The sequence below is a fragment of the Schistocerca gregaria genome, chromosome X, assembly GCF_023897955.1.
Source record: "Schistocerca gregaria isolate iqSchGreg1 chromosome X, iqSchGreg1.2, whole genome shotgun sequence".
In the NCBI taxonomy this organism is placed as follows: domain Eukaryota; kingdom Metazoa; phylum Arthropoda; class Insecta; order Orthoptera; family Acrididae; genus Schistocerca; species Schistocerca gregaria.
Genome location: NC_064931.1, coordinates 592,302,636 through 592,319,138, shown reverse-complemented (window position 1 = coordinate 592,319,138; position 16,503 = coordinate 592,302,636). Strand labels below are relative to the sequence as shown.

The 16,503-nt window shown below is 42.9% G+C and overlaps 1 pseudogene; it reads left to right on the top strand.

The window, feature by feature from the left end:
- The first annotated feature begins 12,877 nt into the window (after positions 1-12,877).
- LOC126299983 (5S ribosomal RNA) lies at positions 12,878-12,995 on the top strand (annotated as a pseudogene).
- The last annotated feature ends 3,508 nt before the right edge of the window (positions 12,996-16,503 follow it).

Below are 16,503 nucleotides of genomic sequence, written 5' to 3'. Positions count from 1 at the left end.
ATATGAAGCAGGAGGATACTGACGCAGTGTGGTGGGGGGGGGGGGGATAGACGGAAAAACGGAAAAGAAGGAGATGGACAGGGAGTGCATAGAGGAGGAGATAGACAGAGAGAAGTGAAGAGAAAATATACTGAGACAGGGAAAGAAGATGGACAGAGAGAGAGAGAGGTGGAGGAGGAGGAGGAGGAGGAGATGGAAAGAAAGGGAATAGGAGGAGATGGAGAGAGGGGGGAGGAAATGACAAAGGGAGTGTGGAGAAGATGGAGTGGTAGGAGGAGATGGACTCAGAGGGGGGGGGGGGGGAAGAGGTGAACAGAGGGGAAAAGACAGAGGAGATGAACAGAGAGGAGGGCAAAGGAGATAGATACAAATAGGGGGAGTGAGAAGATAGGCAGATAAAATTGGAATCAATACACACGCGGGCAACGCCAGGTTTTCGGATAGTGTTGAATAAACATGCTATCAGCATGGAGTGTAGGTTCTTCTAGACGACGCTGCTATTACAAATTGTACTTGTGTCCGGATTCTTTGTGAGATATTCTTGGATGAGACACTCCGTCCCTCAAACGTCGTTATCGTCGTGAATTCAGTAAAACTACACAAAAGCAGTAGCCTTCATGAGCAGAAACTAGAATACAAATAGAACATTCCCCTTACTAACCTAAGGTCCCCGCAGATACAACAGCGTCTATGATTAAACATTAGCCACTCTTAGCTAAAGAAGAACTAGAAAACAGAGCTAAATGCCAGAGGAATACAATGCAGTCGTATATACAGAGTGGTTTGCAGCTGTTTCACACAGTGAGAGCGAGTATTATTGAAGCCGACAACGTAATGAGGGATGTCATGTCAACAGATGACCTCCTCAAGTGCTGGCAACGTATATGCCTACACACCAGCTTAGGGTACACCGAAAGACGGGCTCCCGAACGTAGTATCGACGGCAGTCACGAAGACCATCAGGACCTCGTATCGATAAAGTGGCAAATACAGAAGATATACGAAGGTTCATGTTGCCTGTTAATGCCGAACGCAGGCGCCCAAACGTACAAGCGTTGAAAGTCGACCAGTAACTCAAAATGAGGTACGTCTATGAGTAGAGCAGATTTTTTAACTCCTCTGCATATTCTTGATGTGAGAGGCTTTCTTGGAATTTGCTAGGCACTGCCACTACAAGAAATAGTGCAGGGGGAGGCAAATTTTCTTTCTGCGAGATAGAAGAAACGTCTTGCAGTACCCTCAAGCAGGTGCTGTTATCTCACCATTCTTGGCACTTTTTGACGATAATTCAGCGACGGAATTACGCATTGATGCTGAAAGAGTAATTACTTACGTTTCCAGAGTACTCTCCAAGTCCCAGAAAAAGTTCCTTCCAATTTTTTGCGCAATCAGTAAGTTCGCGCTCTATTTGTGCGGCAGATCTTACGCTTTTCTGATTGGTCATCATTCTTTAAGCTGACTAACATGCGAGAAGCATCAGTCAGAACGAATGACAAGATGGGCTGTTAAGCTTTAGAAACATAATGTCCTAGTAGTTTAAAAATGGATGTTTATATAATGGTGACGATGGACTTTCAGGGAATTCTTTAGACAATCGTTAAAGCGTTGCAGATATCCCAGTCATCACAGCACCAGCGAACATTACAGTCGACTAAATGAAAGACCATACACTCTCATAGAGGAGGATGAAGTTGTCAAATTAGATTCCAGACTAACAGATGGTACAGTATATAAAAGAAATTGTGACCCAGTGGGAAGTAAATTGTTACTAGTCAGTCCAACTTATTTACAGCCACCCTCACTGAAATATTTTCACAATGCTCCACACTTACAAGGTGTTTCAAAAATGACCGGTATATTTGAAACACCAATAAAAACTAAACGAGCAGCGATAGAAATACACCGTTTGTTGCAATATGCTTGGGACAACAGTACATTTTCAGGCGGACAAACCTTCGAAATTACAGTAGTTACAATTTTCATTAACAGATGGCGCTGCAATTGATGTGAAAGATATAGAAGACAACGCAGTCTGTGGGTGCGCCATTCTGTACGTCGTCTTTCTGCTGTAAGCGTGTGCTGTTCACAACGTGCAAGTGTGCTGTGGACAACATGGTTTATTCCTCAGAACCGAGGATTTTTCTGGTGTTGGGATTCCACCGCCTAGAACACAGTGTTGTTGCAACAAGACCAAGTTTTCAACGGAGGTTTAATGTAACCAAAGGACCGAAAAGCGATACAATAAAGGATCTGTTTGAAAAATTTTAACGGACTGGGAATGTGACGGAAGAACGTGCTGGAAAGGTAGGGCGACCGCATACGGCAACCACAGACGGCAACGCGCAGCTAGTGCAGCAGATGATCCAACAGCGGCCTCGGGTTTCCGTTCGCCGTGTTGCAGCTGCGGTCCAAATGACGCCAACGTCCACGTATCGTCTCATGCGCCATAGTTTACACCTCTATCCATACATAATTCAAACACGGCAACCCCTCAGCGCCGCTACCTTTGCTGCACGAGAGACATTCACTAACGATATACTGCACAGGATTGATGACGGCGATATGCATGTGGGCAGCATTTGGTTTACTGACGAAGCTTATTTTTACCTGGACGGCTTCGTCAATAAACAGAACTGGCGCATATGGGGAACCGAAAAGCCCCAGGTTGCAGTCCCATCGTCCCTGCATCCTCAAAAAGTACTGGTCTGGGCCGCCATTTCTTCCAAAGGAATCATTGGCTCATTTTTCAGATCCGAAACGATTACTGCATCACGCTATCTGGACATTCTTCGTGAACTTGTGGCGGTACAAACTGCCTTAGACGACACTGCGAACACCTCGTGGTTTATGCAAGATGGTGCCCGGCCACATCGCACGGCCGACTTCTTTAATTTCCTGAATGAATATTTCGATGATCGTGTTATTGCTTTTGGCTATCCGAAACATACAGGAGGCGGCGTGGATTGGCCTCCCTATTCGCCAGACATGAACCCCTGCGACTTCTTTCTGTGGGGACACTTGAAAGACCAGGTGTACCGCCAGAATCCAGAAACAATTGAACAGCTGAAGCAGTACATCTCATCTGCATGTGAAGCCATTCCGCCAGACACGTTGTCATAGGTTTCGGGTAATTTCATTCAGAGACTACGCCATATTATTGCTACGCATGGTGGATATGTGGAAAATATCGTACTATAGAGTTTCCCAGACCGCAGCGCCATCTGTTGTTGACAATTGTAACTACTGTAATTTCGAAAGTTTGTCTGCCTGAAAATCTACTGTTATCCAAAGCATATTTGCAACAAACGGTGTATTTCTAGCGCTGCTGGTTTAGTTTGTATTGACGTTTCAAATATACCGGTCATTTTTGAAACACCCTGTAAATTATTTGGAATTTTCAAAGGCCCTCGCTAGCATAAGAAGCAAGTATCATTGACTAGGTCTCTGATTTTTCGTCCGAATGTACTTACGTATATTAGAAGAAATTTATAGTTACTCTCAGTGAAACAAAGGAAGTTAACGTTTTTTTATTCATTTGCATTCACAGTACAATAATTAGTTGCCTCTCTCACAAATATGCTTTTTTTCTAGTAACGATTCCCTCCCTGGCGGGAAAAGAATTTCTTATGCTTAATTGCGGGTAATAACATCGTTATTTCTTTATTATTTTAATTCAAAGCACTTAGCTTCCAAAAGTTTTTACACTTAGTTTTGGCTTCTACTGAGTTTTTTCGATTTCGGTAGTTGTACAGTTGTCATCGAAAGATATACAACTAGAGACTTTTTATGGAAACCAATTGGCTGGTAAGAAACAAAAGATCTACTACAAGATTCCGTTAAAAACCGACGTTATTACGTTTAAAGGAAGCTAATGCCTAGATCAGTTCAAGGTTCTTCAGTGACGTTGGAATAACTACGTTCTCGTCGGATACAGATGCCCAGAAGAGGAATAACGAGTTTATAAGAAGTAATAACAATAATTTTTGCTTTTTTCTTACGAGAGCGCTTTGAAGGCTTCACGTAGTCGGTACTTTATGTTGTTAACGTAGGTATGCTTGCTGGATACGCTCACGCTCCTCTCCTTGCCTCATTAGCATCACACTTGCTGTTTCACGAAGAAATTAAAATCCGCTACTCAACGCAGGTGCCTCAGTTGCGATGCGAGGTCTAAGCATACTTTCTCTAATGGCAGAATATCGTGTTACGAAATAAGTTCTTTAATCTGGACTAAAAATTCTTAAAATGTAACATCTGCACAGAGAACACTAATAATATTATACAACCACACATGCACACGAGGCATTCTAACGGATATTACTGCCACGCTACCTCATCCGTAAACTTTGAGCTGCTACCTATTTGATTCACATCAAAACATGTAAGAAACTCACTGCAAAATTTGTATGATGTGACAAATTGCCTGCTAAGATGAAACATCCCTGAATCTTTAAGCTGGGAGATATGAGACTGGCACTGTATTCTTCATTTCAAATGAATTTCTACTTCCCTAGCTGTACGTATTTCTTCTCTCACACACAGAGTCACCTCTTCATCATGAAATATTGTATTATGTATTATGTGTATGTGCATCTGTTTGGTACGGATCACTTTGATGATTGCATGTGGAATGTTTGTAACTTTTGTATCGTTGGTTACGACGTGAGGGGAGGGAGAGGATCTTACCATACTGCTCTTCAATTGCTTCAAAATCGGAGCCGAGTTGCCATCCTCACCTCATTACTATCATCAGTGTCACATAATCTCGCTCTACTAGACACTGTTAAGTACACGTGAGTATCAATCCACGTCTTCGAGGAACAGCCTGATAATGTGCAACCTCTGCTCCCATTACCGAGTAGATCCTGATGATGAACGTTTCTTCCAGCAAACAGGCTACCTCTGAGTCCTCTGCCACCGCACTAATATGTGTAAGCATGCTTGCCCAGTAAAGAGGCTCTTCGTCAAAGCAGCTTATTTGCCATAGACGTTCGAGGACCTATTCCACCCATTACAAATAGTCTACCTGTATTAGAATAACACAAACTCGCTGTTATTATGTGCAGCATCGTATAGAAGCATACCGTTCGGAGGATACATTTCACTTTCTAAGACCCTATTTGAAGGGAGATGCAACTCGTAGTACTTGAGAGTATGCAAGTGGTCTCACGGCGTCATCAACAACAACAGCAGTACTACATCGTCAGTTTCAGGTCTTAGTAAACACATCCAGACGAATTGAAATGCTATTTTGGCACATTTGCTTCCTTTTGTGAGCTATTTTGAAAGCGAAAAGTTGCAAATTTGCTGATTTTTATACAAATGTAGGCACCTAGTTAATTTCTTCGTTTTTGCGTTAGCGCTCCAGGAGAATTATAAATCAATAACAATTTTAGTACACAGATGAAGAGTTAAATCTTTGTAAATGGCCTTTCGGGCCTAGTTATTGACGCCAATACGCATTAGTTGGAACGCGAAAGAGTCTTACAAAGCTGAAACAAATGTGCTTCCACTATTAATCTTCAGTCCATTCAGATGCATTTATTCTGGAGCTAATAATTTTTAAATCCAACCTAGTTTCCGTTAACATCCAATAATTGTTGTCAAGTCACGCAGACACGGGTGTCTCTATGCAAGGCAAACTATTGTTTCAACTCTTCTTTTTCATCTACAGCAACCTAAGCCAATTTTTTCCTAGGATCTTACATTTTGTTAAACTTGATTTCCGGAGTTTAAACACTCAAAAGGCAACGCCTGAAACCGAAGATCAACATATTACTCTAAGGACAGCGTTAAAACTCACTGCAAGTAATTCCTCCGGACGAGAGATGGCGATTCTAGCTGGTATGATGAATGGCAGCTGACTCTAAACGCAGAAAAATGTACGTTAACACGGATGACTAGGAAGAACAAACCCATAATGTTTGGATACAGCATTTGTAGTGTGCTGACTGACGCAGTAGCTCCGTTTAAATATCTGGGCGTAATGTTACATAGCGATATGAAATAGAACGAGCATGTGAGCATGTGAGTATTGTGGTAGGGAAGACGAATGGTCGACGTCGGTTTATTGGAATAATTTTGGAAAAGTGTAATTCATCTGTAAATGAGACCTCATGTAGGGCTCTGGTGCGACCTACTTTTAAGTATTTACCGTGTGTCTGTGTCGATTATCAACCACTGAGTGCGACACCCTAGAGGGAAATGCAGAACTCACAATTAATACTTCCGTGTCAAGCAGTCACAAACAAAACTGACGTCTAATAAATTACAACAGGCGGTTACATTCAGGCGACTAAAAGGACCTTTTGGAAGGCACATGTCAACACAGGTGAGTCATGGTTGTTGAAGCACTCCCACACTTTACGCGATAAGTCAGGGCGTCCGTATGCCAAATTGGAAAAAACATTGACACTTAGAGATGGTGCCAGCATACAATCCTACCAATTTCTCTGACCAATCCCTTGGGCTCTATGAACGAGAATGGCTGCATGTCAACATCTGATACGTGTTTTACCAAATGGACACCAATAACGAAATAGCCCAGTAATCGCTGTTATAGGTGGTGTGCAGTTTTCTGTTCCATTGATCTTGGTAGCTGGTGTTTTGGAATTTTTAATCTGATGTTTGCATTTATGTAATCTGCCAAAACCATTTTATTTCTTTGCAAGTACACTTGTATTTGAAAGTATTTGACTTGTATACCGGCCGTTCTCCCGTATTATATTGCCACAAGAATTTTACTGCATGTGCTGTGTTGTTCGAAATAATAAATTTTATGACATTCGCAGTATTACTCTAGGAAGAAAGTACACTAATAATTTTGAGAGCATGAGAATTCTGACACTGCAGTCACAGTACATTTGTTCCACGATATGATATGTCATTAACAACTTGAACTCATTGACATGGGGTTGTAATTTCACTCACTGAACACATGGCAGAGTAATATCACTATCTTCCTTAACAACTGTCGTTTTTTATTAAGCTTTCAAACGAAAACGTAAATCAGATGCATCAGATTCCGTCGTAGTTGTGATGTAATGCAGAAATTATATGCATATACTATAAAAATCATCTTTCTTTCTTGTGTCCTGTATTTACTTTCATTCATCATGCAGTCAAATGTTGGTTCTGGTGAGCTACAATTCCCACTACAACTTTATTTTATACAGGTTGAAAAGTATTTAAACTGACAAACTCTGGGATGTTGTAGGGGAAATCAAAACAAATATTTTCCCCTAATGTCGTTTTTTCCTACGAGGGTTATTTAAACCGGTGGAGGCCGTATTACGTTCTTCAGTTGTTAGAGACCGTATTACGCTCTTCAGTTGTTAAAGGCCGTGTTAAGATCTTCAGTTGTTAGAGGCCGTATTACGTTCTTCAGTTGTTAGAGACCGTATTACGCTCTTCAGTTGTTAAAGGCCGTGTTAAGATCTTCAGTTGTTAGAGGCCGTATTACGCTCTTCAGTTGTAGGCAACTGCTGTCCACCAGTGTAGTAGGCACTGTCTCTATTTACTAATGGAGCGATACACCTGTAGTGAGTACACTGATATGGTTGATGCGTACTACGTAGCGCACCCCAACGGACGAGCTGCACAGCGGGTTTATCAACAACAATATCCTAATCGCCGTATCCCGCATCATACGACCTTTGCTGCTGTGCACCAACGTCTGCGTGAGACCGGGCCATTTAGCAGATTACCTGGACAGGGACGCCGTCGCACGGCAATTTGAGAAAACTGTCTTGCAGCATGTGGAGCGAGATCCTTCAATCAGCACTCGTGCAATTGCACGTAACATGGGGACGAATCAGACGAATGTAAGAACAGTCCTTCGAGAGAAATTGTTACGTCCATTACACTAACAGCGTGTCCACAACCTGGAACCAGTTGATTATCCACCCAGAGCACAGTTTTCGCAGTGGTACCTGGAACAGTGTGAAATGCACACTACATTTCTAACCTCTGTGTTTCTTACCGATGAAGCAACATTCGGGCGTGATGGAGTCTTCAACATGCACAATTCGCATGTTTGGAGTGAGGATAACCCACATGCCACAGTTACTACGCTCATCAGGTTGCGGTTCTTCGTTAATGTGTGGGTTGGTGTTGTTGGGGACTGTTTAATTGGGCCGTATCTGCTACCAAGGCCACTAAATGGCAGGCAAAATTACAATTTTCTCGCCAGAGCATTGCCAAAATTGCTGGAAGACGTCCCGCTCCCTACAAGACAACGCATGTGGTTCCAAGATGACGGGGCGCCGGCAGATTTCAGTCGTCGTGTGCTTCGATTCCTGGACCAACGGTTCCCAGAAACGTGGATCGACAGAGGTGGTCCTGTACCGTGGCCTGCTCAATCCCCAGATATGTCCCCTCTGGACTTTTTTGTGTGGGGAGGGATGCGCAACCTTGTTTACGGAACTCTTGTTGCATCAGAAGAGCATCTTGTTGCCCAGATAGTAGCAGTAGCAGGAACAATTCAGGATAATCCTGGGGTTTTTGCCCGTGTCAAACAGAACATGATTCGACGGTGTAACCTTTGTTTACGTGTTAATGGAGGCATTTTTGAGAATCTACTGTAATTGAAGTTGGGTTCTGTTAATGTGTTGTCTCTTGGTCATAAAAAAATGGAAAAGTGTTTGTTGGTTTAATTAATTTGCCGCCAGATAAATCTTCCTCTACCGGTTTAAATACTTTTCATAGGAAAAAATTACATTAGGGAAAAATATTTGTTTGGATGTCCCCTACAACCTCCCAGAGTTTGTCGGTTTAAATACTTTTCACCCTGTATAGCTGCGGAGAGTATTATACCTTTTGACACTTCTCAGTAGTTTAATGTATTTTCTTATTTTATTTTGAAATGGTAGCAGTCAACGTATGTATTCTCCAGTCTTTTTCTGAAATAACAAAAATTACTCCGGAAAAGTAAGGTTTTTTCCAATTGTGAAAAACTGTCCCAGTTTGCAATAGGAACAGATATTCTGTTCAAATTTAAAGAAGTTTGCAATAAAGAAATACATTGACCATAGTGAGTAGCAATAAACATGTCCTTGCCTGGATGGGAATATACGTAAAGTACGAGTGCAGGTTGTGACTCATGGATGATGGCACATGAAAGTTTGGGCCTGGCCGTGATCCATGCATGGATAGCCGAAGCCAACAATTCCCGCTTCATGCATTGGATGAATAGATTCTGCCTATTTCCGCGTCCACGGCAGCACCACGAGACCTTCTTGGTATAAGTTGAACGACAAAGGGTTGGGGCAACAACCTAGATCGACACTCCTTCAAATGCTGCTTTCTACCGATATTTCATTTCCAGTCCTTACTCTTACTTTCTGCACTAGTCGTCTCTCCTTCCACTCTACTCTTTTTCTCTTCAAAATGTTCATCAACTTGTTCCATTAGTAAATGTCGTGGATAAGTCTACTGTACGGTATTTATTTATATACCTGCATTTTGCTCCTTCGCACACTGCAGTATTATGTATGGTGGGGCGACGGAGGGTACGTATACTTGGGGTTAAAGACTAAGTAAAACCAAGATGCCCCTTCCTGAACAGGATTTTTACAACAGTTACAGAAGCAGGTAAGCCTGACTCTGTAGACAATTAGCACTCAACTATGTCCAAAAAAAATTACACAATATTAAAACATGACTGAAGCAGATAAACATACAATTAGCCAATACAGCCGAAGAGGTACAGCATAGAAGATTGATACCGCCCACAAGGAAAGCGGGAGAATATCATCCTTTATGTCACAAAGCGGACGATAGTGCGTTGAGTTGCAGATACCACCCATTTCCATCTGATATGGACAAATTTAGGTCGAAGAACTGTGAAAAGTCTTACGTCTAGCGCCTGGGAGTTACTCGTACGCATATTACTTTATAGCACCAACCAATATTTAACGTTACGTACTTCCATCGAACATGATACTTAGCTATATCACCATCTCAACGTAACAAAACTTATCTTTTTCCAAGACGTTCCTGTGCTTGTGCAGCCTGCCACTTTCTCCCACTCATGGTCTAATCTGCATGTTGCATGCTCCTGCATAAATGGGCATTTTATTGGGATATTTATTCTTTCCGTGTCCTTCTTGCCCTATCGCGCTTGTGTTTTGGATGCTAGTGTAGTGTATCAGTTAAACGTTCTTTTCTCCGTCTGCGGACAGAACGACCACAGGTACATTACCGTAATACACTGTTTCCTCTAACCGATTGTGATGAGTACAGAATATGTAAATCTTGAGAAATAAGATGTTCCTTGAACTAGATCTCTGATGATTTTATGAGTCGGCCATCTTACTAGTGCCGTATCAAGTCAGTCCAGATATTTTATTTTCGAAGAACTCCATAGTGACAGGACGTAACACACTCGAATGGCTTAGTGTAACGCATTTTATAAAAACTTTTAGATAACTGAAACACACTGGAAGCGGTACTGTCACAGGATTTTTCTGTTGTATCTGCCCAGCATAAAAACGACATAATATCGAAACAGATTTAACAAGATGGACGTCATTGCTTCTGAAAGCATCCTCTACAAGAGACCTTCGTCTAGCTTGACAACAGACACACATATCTCTCTTCTAACAAAACCTTGAACGCTGCAATCGCGCCTCACCCACTGCATACAATTACCTTCTCCCACTCGAACAGTCTACGGAGGCATACGCACGAAGGCCCGTCCTTCCATTGCTTTGAGTCTGTGAAGTACAAGGACATGAATGTTACAACTTCATCTAGAAAGGGAAAGATGATGTAACGTACCCGTATCCTTCAGAAGACGTAAGTGAAATTAAATGAGATAATCCTACTGACAGCTAACACTAGCAAACTTTGGCGAACACTGCTGACGCCAAACGAATTTTAGGTCCCGTTTAGACATACGCAGCTTATGGAAAACAAGGGAAAGACAAGAAATATCGCCTACGATTATCTACATTCCTTATACGTCTTTTAATTATTAGATCTATTTTGCAATTGAAATTTTTAATTTTTTATTTACCCGACAATATTCACCTTATCATATTTAGCGTATTCAGCGGATTTCCATCAGTCAGTGGCTATTTCTGTCCATGGCAATTCCTGCATGAGAAACTTGCTGCGTTCCATTAGAGACTCTCCATGGGCAGGTTACATATAATCATTAGCATACCATCATCACAGGAAACACCAAAGCACACTACCTTTGACACTCCTGTCGAGAGTAAGAAGTTGGAAAAAGTAGATCTCATCCACACTCACAGTCATAGTAAAAACGGCAATAAATTAAATATAAATTAACAGAAGATGGCCGGCCGGAGTGGCCGAGCAGTTCTAGGCGCTACAGTCTGGAACCGCGCGACCGCTACGGTCGCAGATCCGAATCCTGCCTCAGGCATGGATGTGTGTGATGTCCTTAGGTTAGTTAGGTTTAAGTAGTTCTAAGTTCTAGGGGACTGATGACTTCAGAAGTTAAGTCCCATAGTGCTCAGAGCCATTTGAACAATTTGAACAGTAGATGGTTAACATTTATCATGTTAACGTTTATTATTGAAACCTTCAATTTCCAATTAAATTGGGAAGGGTTGAACGAATATATGGAAGCACCGCGAGAAATGCAGACTTGGACATAAATTCAGATGCTAGATTAAGCCTGTAGATTGCGCTACTATATCTGACCACAAACGGGACCTGTGCAATGTCCTCAACACGTTGCAAGTTTCAGTCGTGGTTAGAAAAGTTTTGTTGTTGGTTGTGAGGGCATTATGTCGGAGCTAAGTGAATTCGAACGTGGGCAAATGGTTGGTGTCAGTCATCTTCAGTATTTCCGTAACCAATACAGTCAAAGTGTTTGCTGTTTCAAGGTACCGCATCGAAGATTGATACCGCACACACGGAAAGCGGAAAAAACATTATCCTCTATGTCACAAAGCGGTCGAAAGTGCGTTGAGTGATCTTGAGGGGCGGTCATAGAAGAGGAGTATGGTATTCGGACGAAAAATAAGAGGAATACCGTTGCAAAAGTCACTGCAGAACTGAATGTCGCACTTGCGAAAGCTGTCAGCACTAAAAGAACACAAAAGGAGCCCCATAAGCAAGGCGATCTGGGATTGTAAAACCACACATTAGTGATGCAAATGCCCGTAACAGGTAAACGTAGTGTCAAAGTCAATAAAACCTTGACTGTAGAGAATTGGATGTATGCCATTTGGTCGGGTGATCAACTGTATCGTTTTATTCCATAGCCCCATGGATGCTCTGCAAAGTGGCATTAGTGCCAAGGATAGTGTGGGCATTTTGGCCGATCTGGTCTATTGCATGATACAAACTATTCCCTAACGGTGATACTGTATTCCAAAACAACAGTGCCGCAGCTTACACCCACAGGACTGATTTTGTGAGAGAGAGAATGAATTGTCCCATATCCTCTTGTCACCAGTCATCAAACCGCAAAATTTGTAAGTCTCTGTGATCTACTTTTGAGGATGCATCATCGCTCTCCCCTCCATCATCGTTACGTGAACTTACCAACACATTGTAGGGAGAGTGGTATAAGGTTCCCTTGAAAACCATAAAAGACCTGTTGTAAGTAGGCTGTTTAGGTTTTTTTATTGGTAACGCCGCCACCACGTAGTGCTCTGTATGAAAATCACTGGCTGTGCCGTGTGCAGTCTGTGGCTGGTTTGTATTGTTGTCTGCCATTGTAGTGTTGGGCAGCGGCAGCTGGATGCTAACAGCGCGTAGCGTTGCGCAGTTGGAGGTGAGCCGCCAGCTGCGCAACGCTACGCGCTGTTTTGAATGCCAAGGTGTTTCCTACGCCATATTAGATCTGGTAATGTGTTACGTTTTTGGTGTTTTGTCATTTTGTGTGCCCTCTGAATGTAGTAGTAACGGCCTTGCCGCGTTGGATACACCGGTTCCCGTCAGATCACCAAAGTTAAGCGCTGTCGGGCGTGGCCGGCACTTGGATGGGTGACCACTTGGGCCGCCATGCGCTGTTGCCATTTTTCGGGGTGTGATGAGCCTCGTGATGCCAAATGAGGAGTTACTCGACCGAATAGTAGCGGCTCTGGTCACAGAAAGCCACCATAACGACCAGGAGAGCGGTGTGCTGACCACACACCCCTCCTATCTGCATCCTCATCTGAGGATGACACGGCGGTCGGATGGTCCCGATGGACCACTTGTGATCTGAAGACGGAGTGCTTTTTCTGAATGTATTATAGTTAGTTATACTCCAGCATATGTACTGGATATACAGAGTATTTAAGAAAAGAGATCATATTCTTATAGGTGATAATACTGTTCAAAACTAGACTCCTTGTTGAGTATTGCTGGGGGTGTTTGTCTCTGTGTTTAGACTTCTGAGTGTCATGCTGTTGCCACACATAACATTTACGAGGGTGTGTCGAAAAGTAATGTCTCCGAATTTGTTATGTGAAAACTCTTAATGATTTTTAAATAAAACTAACTTTATTAACATTCTATATATTTATTTCTCAACAGAGTCAACCTGGAGACGAACACATTTCTCCCAAAGAGAGAACAGTTTGTTGATGCCGTCACTGTAGAATGTTTAGCTTTGTTGGCGGAACCAAAACCTCATCTCTGCTTGCACCACTTCCGTACTATCAAAGAGAAGTCCTCGGAAGTGGTCTTTAAGCTTTGGAAAACAGGTGAAAATCGTTTGGGGCCATGTCATGACTGAATGGAGAGTGATCGATAGTAGTCAGTCCAAGCCGTCGGTTGCAGATATCGCAGCGCTCGTCTGCAGTCTGGTATCGTCATGCTGAAGGAGAGGGTGCTCCATGTGTGGACGAACCCTTCAGATTCGAAAATCGATTACACCACCCACCGACACAGTTACGTTACACACTGCGATCTTACAGGCTACAATTCGGAACCCTCTAGCGGCAGTTGGTTGCAACTTGCATCAGGAAAAAGGGAAAGTTGATCGAGTAATATGGATGACTTAGAAAACATCAGCCGATATTGAGAATAGAATACGAAATTCGGAGACATTACTTTACAGCACATTCTCATACATCTGTGTCCGACTTAAGCCGTTCAGTACGTTCCGATTAGAGTTTGTGCTGGCATCAGAACAAGCTTAATGATTCAGTGAAGTCCGAACGATGTAAACAGCGAAACCGAGTCCTATTATTTCATTCTGTGAATTTGCTGTACTTTAGATAATAACGTTATTTGAGAAATCATCGATCGACATCCTCATCCCCGCATTTCATTTGGAAAAAAGAAATCACCAGATTGTTCCAGCGACTTGCAGACACGGGATCGCCCCCTATATGATCGAGGGACCTCGGTAGATCTCTCACATTTCGTGCGCCGTTTCCGAAGGAGCGGGTGTTACACTGAATAGAAGATGATTCTCTCATTCCCGCATTTCATTTGGAAAAAAAAAATCAACATATTATTCCAGCGACTTGCAGACACGGGACCATCCACAATGCGGACGATGGACCTCGGTAGATCCCTCACATTTCCCCAGCAACCAAACATCAACTTGTTCTGTGTGCTCAGACCGGCATTCATCAGCAGGCGGAGAGGAATGCTGCCGTCTTATTGGTTCCCTGGGTGAAATGCTGCGTGAAGTGGTAGCGCTTATATAAACCATCGTCTTGGTGCAGTCGCTCTCATTCTGCCTTCGTCAGTTCGCCTGTGTGGTTGATTGTGTGTTCTTGTGACAATTTTTTTTTTCAGGAAAAAACAAACTAAGACCACGATCTCCAGCGACAGCATCAACAGCGGTTGCAGCAGCAAACGCCTTCACCAGGACAGTCTACCATGTAATTTTAACATCCCTCACAGCACCTGTTTAGATCATAGTCGGTAGCGGCATACCTCTGTACTACAGAGCTTTTGAATGGTTCGCTGCTATAATTTCAGTGTGCGACGAATTAATTGTTATTCTGTAACTGGTATTACAACCTTGATTTTTTTCTTGTCATTGAAGCCTTCATCCCTGAGATGTTGGTCGATATACATCGGCAGCTGGAGGTTGAGAGACCATTGTTACAACAACCTCAGCAACAATAATCGAGTCGGTGCAGCAATAGCTTAAGTGCAATAACATGTAGCTGTTAGAGAAAATATTTTTTTATTCACTTAATGTACTGTGGTGATAATGATAGGACTGTATATACATTTATTTTTCGTAACATGGTGCATCCAGTTGTCTGAGACATATTCTTTCCTTTTCTAGGTGTTTCTATGGAAGAAGAAGGAAACATAGGGGTGTGTGTGGAGGCTGAGAGCCAGGAGCTACCGATTTACTTTTGTAAGAAGCTGAATAGGATTTTCAAATTCAGTGTGTTTCATACATAAGTAAACTCAGTTAACAAGAGAATACGATTTTCTATTTATATTCCATTGAGATAAAGAATACGATTTTCTGTGTGAATGTCTCTAACATTTTCAAAAAATAATTACGTTCAGTATCTTACTGTCGTAGGTAGCATCAGTGAGCAACATATGTGGCCCCAAGGCGAAGGTGAAATAACAGAGTGGGTGCATGAGATGGCGGCTGCTAAGTTAGCGGAAAGGAGCGCCATCTCGCCCTATTGGAGGAGGATGAGGAATTACTGGATTAAGTGAGAACTACCAGAAAGCTCAACTGAACTGCTCAATCCTTGGAACCAAAGTGGAAAAGGTGATTATAATGCAACTGTCCCTCATTACGGTATATAATTATCATTCTTCTTCAATGTAGTTTGTTTGCAGCATATACCTTTAAAAAATCTTGAGTGTTGAACTTAATTTTTTTTCGTTATTCGCATGTTTCAGAGGCAGCACAGTCGCCACAAGCACCACAACGAGTGGTTCCTAGAGCAGTGATTGCAGTGGCAAGAATGTAACACGCAACCCAGCGGTATATATCACCGCCACTCTGGGATGTATGAGAGGCGACAAAATCAGCTGTGGTCATTGCAGCACTATCCTCCGCAGCACTATCGCTTACCCTCTGGCGTCCATGGGTTGTGCAGTCGGAAGAAGAAGACGAAGAACACACCATCTCCCAGCCCCCGAGGCTGGCCGTGGTGAAGGCGCCAACAAGCAGCAACAACAGCACCATCACTGGGCATCGCCGCAACCAGGGTGCTCCCACTGGGCTTCACCATCGCCACCTCATCCTTCTCCTACTGTTCACATTCCCCAGGAACGGATCATATGTGTGCCTCGACGCATACACCTCACCCCAGAAGGCGCTTCCTCCTCAAAGCCATCACCCACTGGGTGGACACAGCTACCTTCTAGTTGTACTGTTAATGATAATGAATCTATGGCTAGTGGTAGTGCTCCAGCCGATACTAATAGTGAAGGACATCAGATTAGCGGCACCATAATACCTCTAGAATAGCCAGCGGTTGCTAGGGCCTTTGATGGGCGTATCTCTTTCACTAGAACTGAGAATTCAGCAAGAGGGTATCGCAACCCAGTCAGGTTTCTAGAAGCATGTGTCCTGCTGCTGGAGACGGAGCTTCTCGAAGTCTC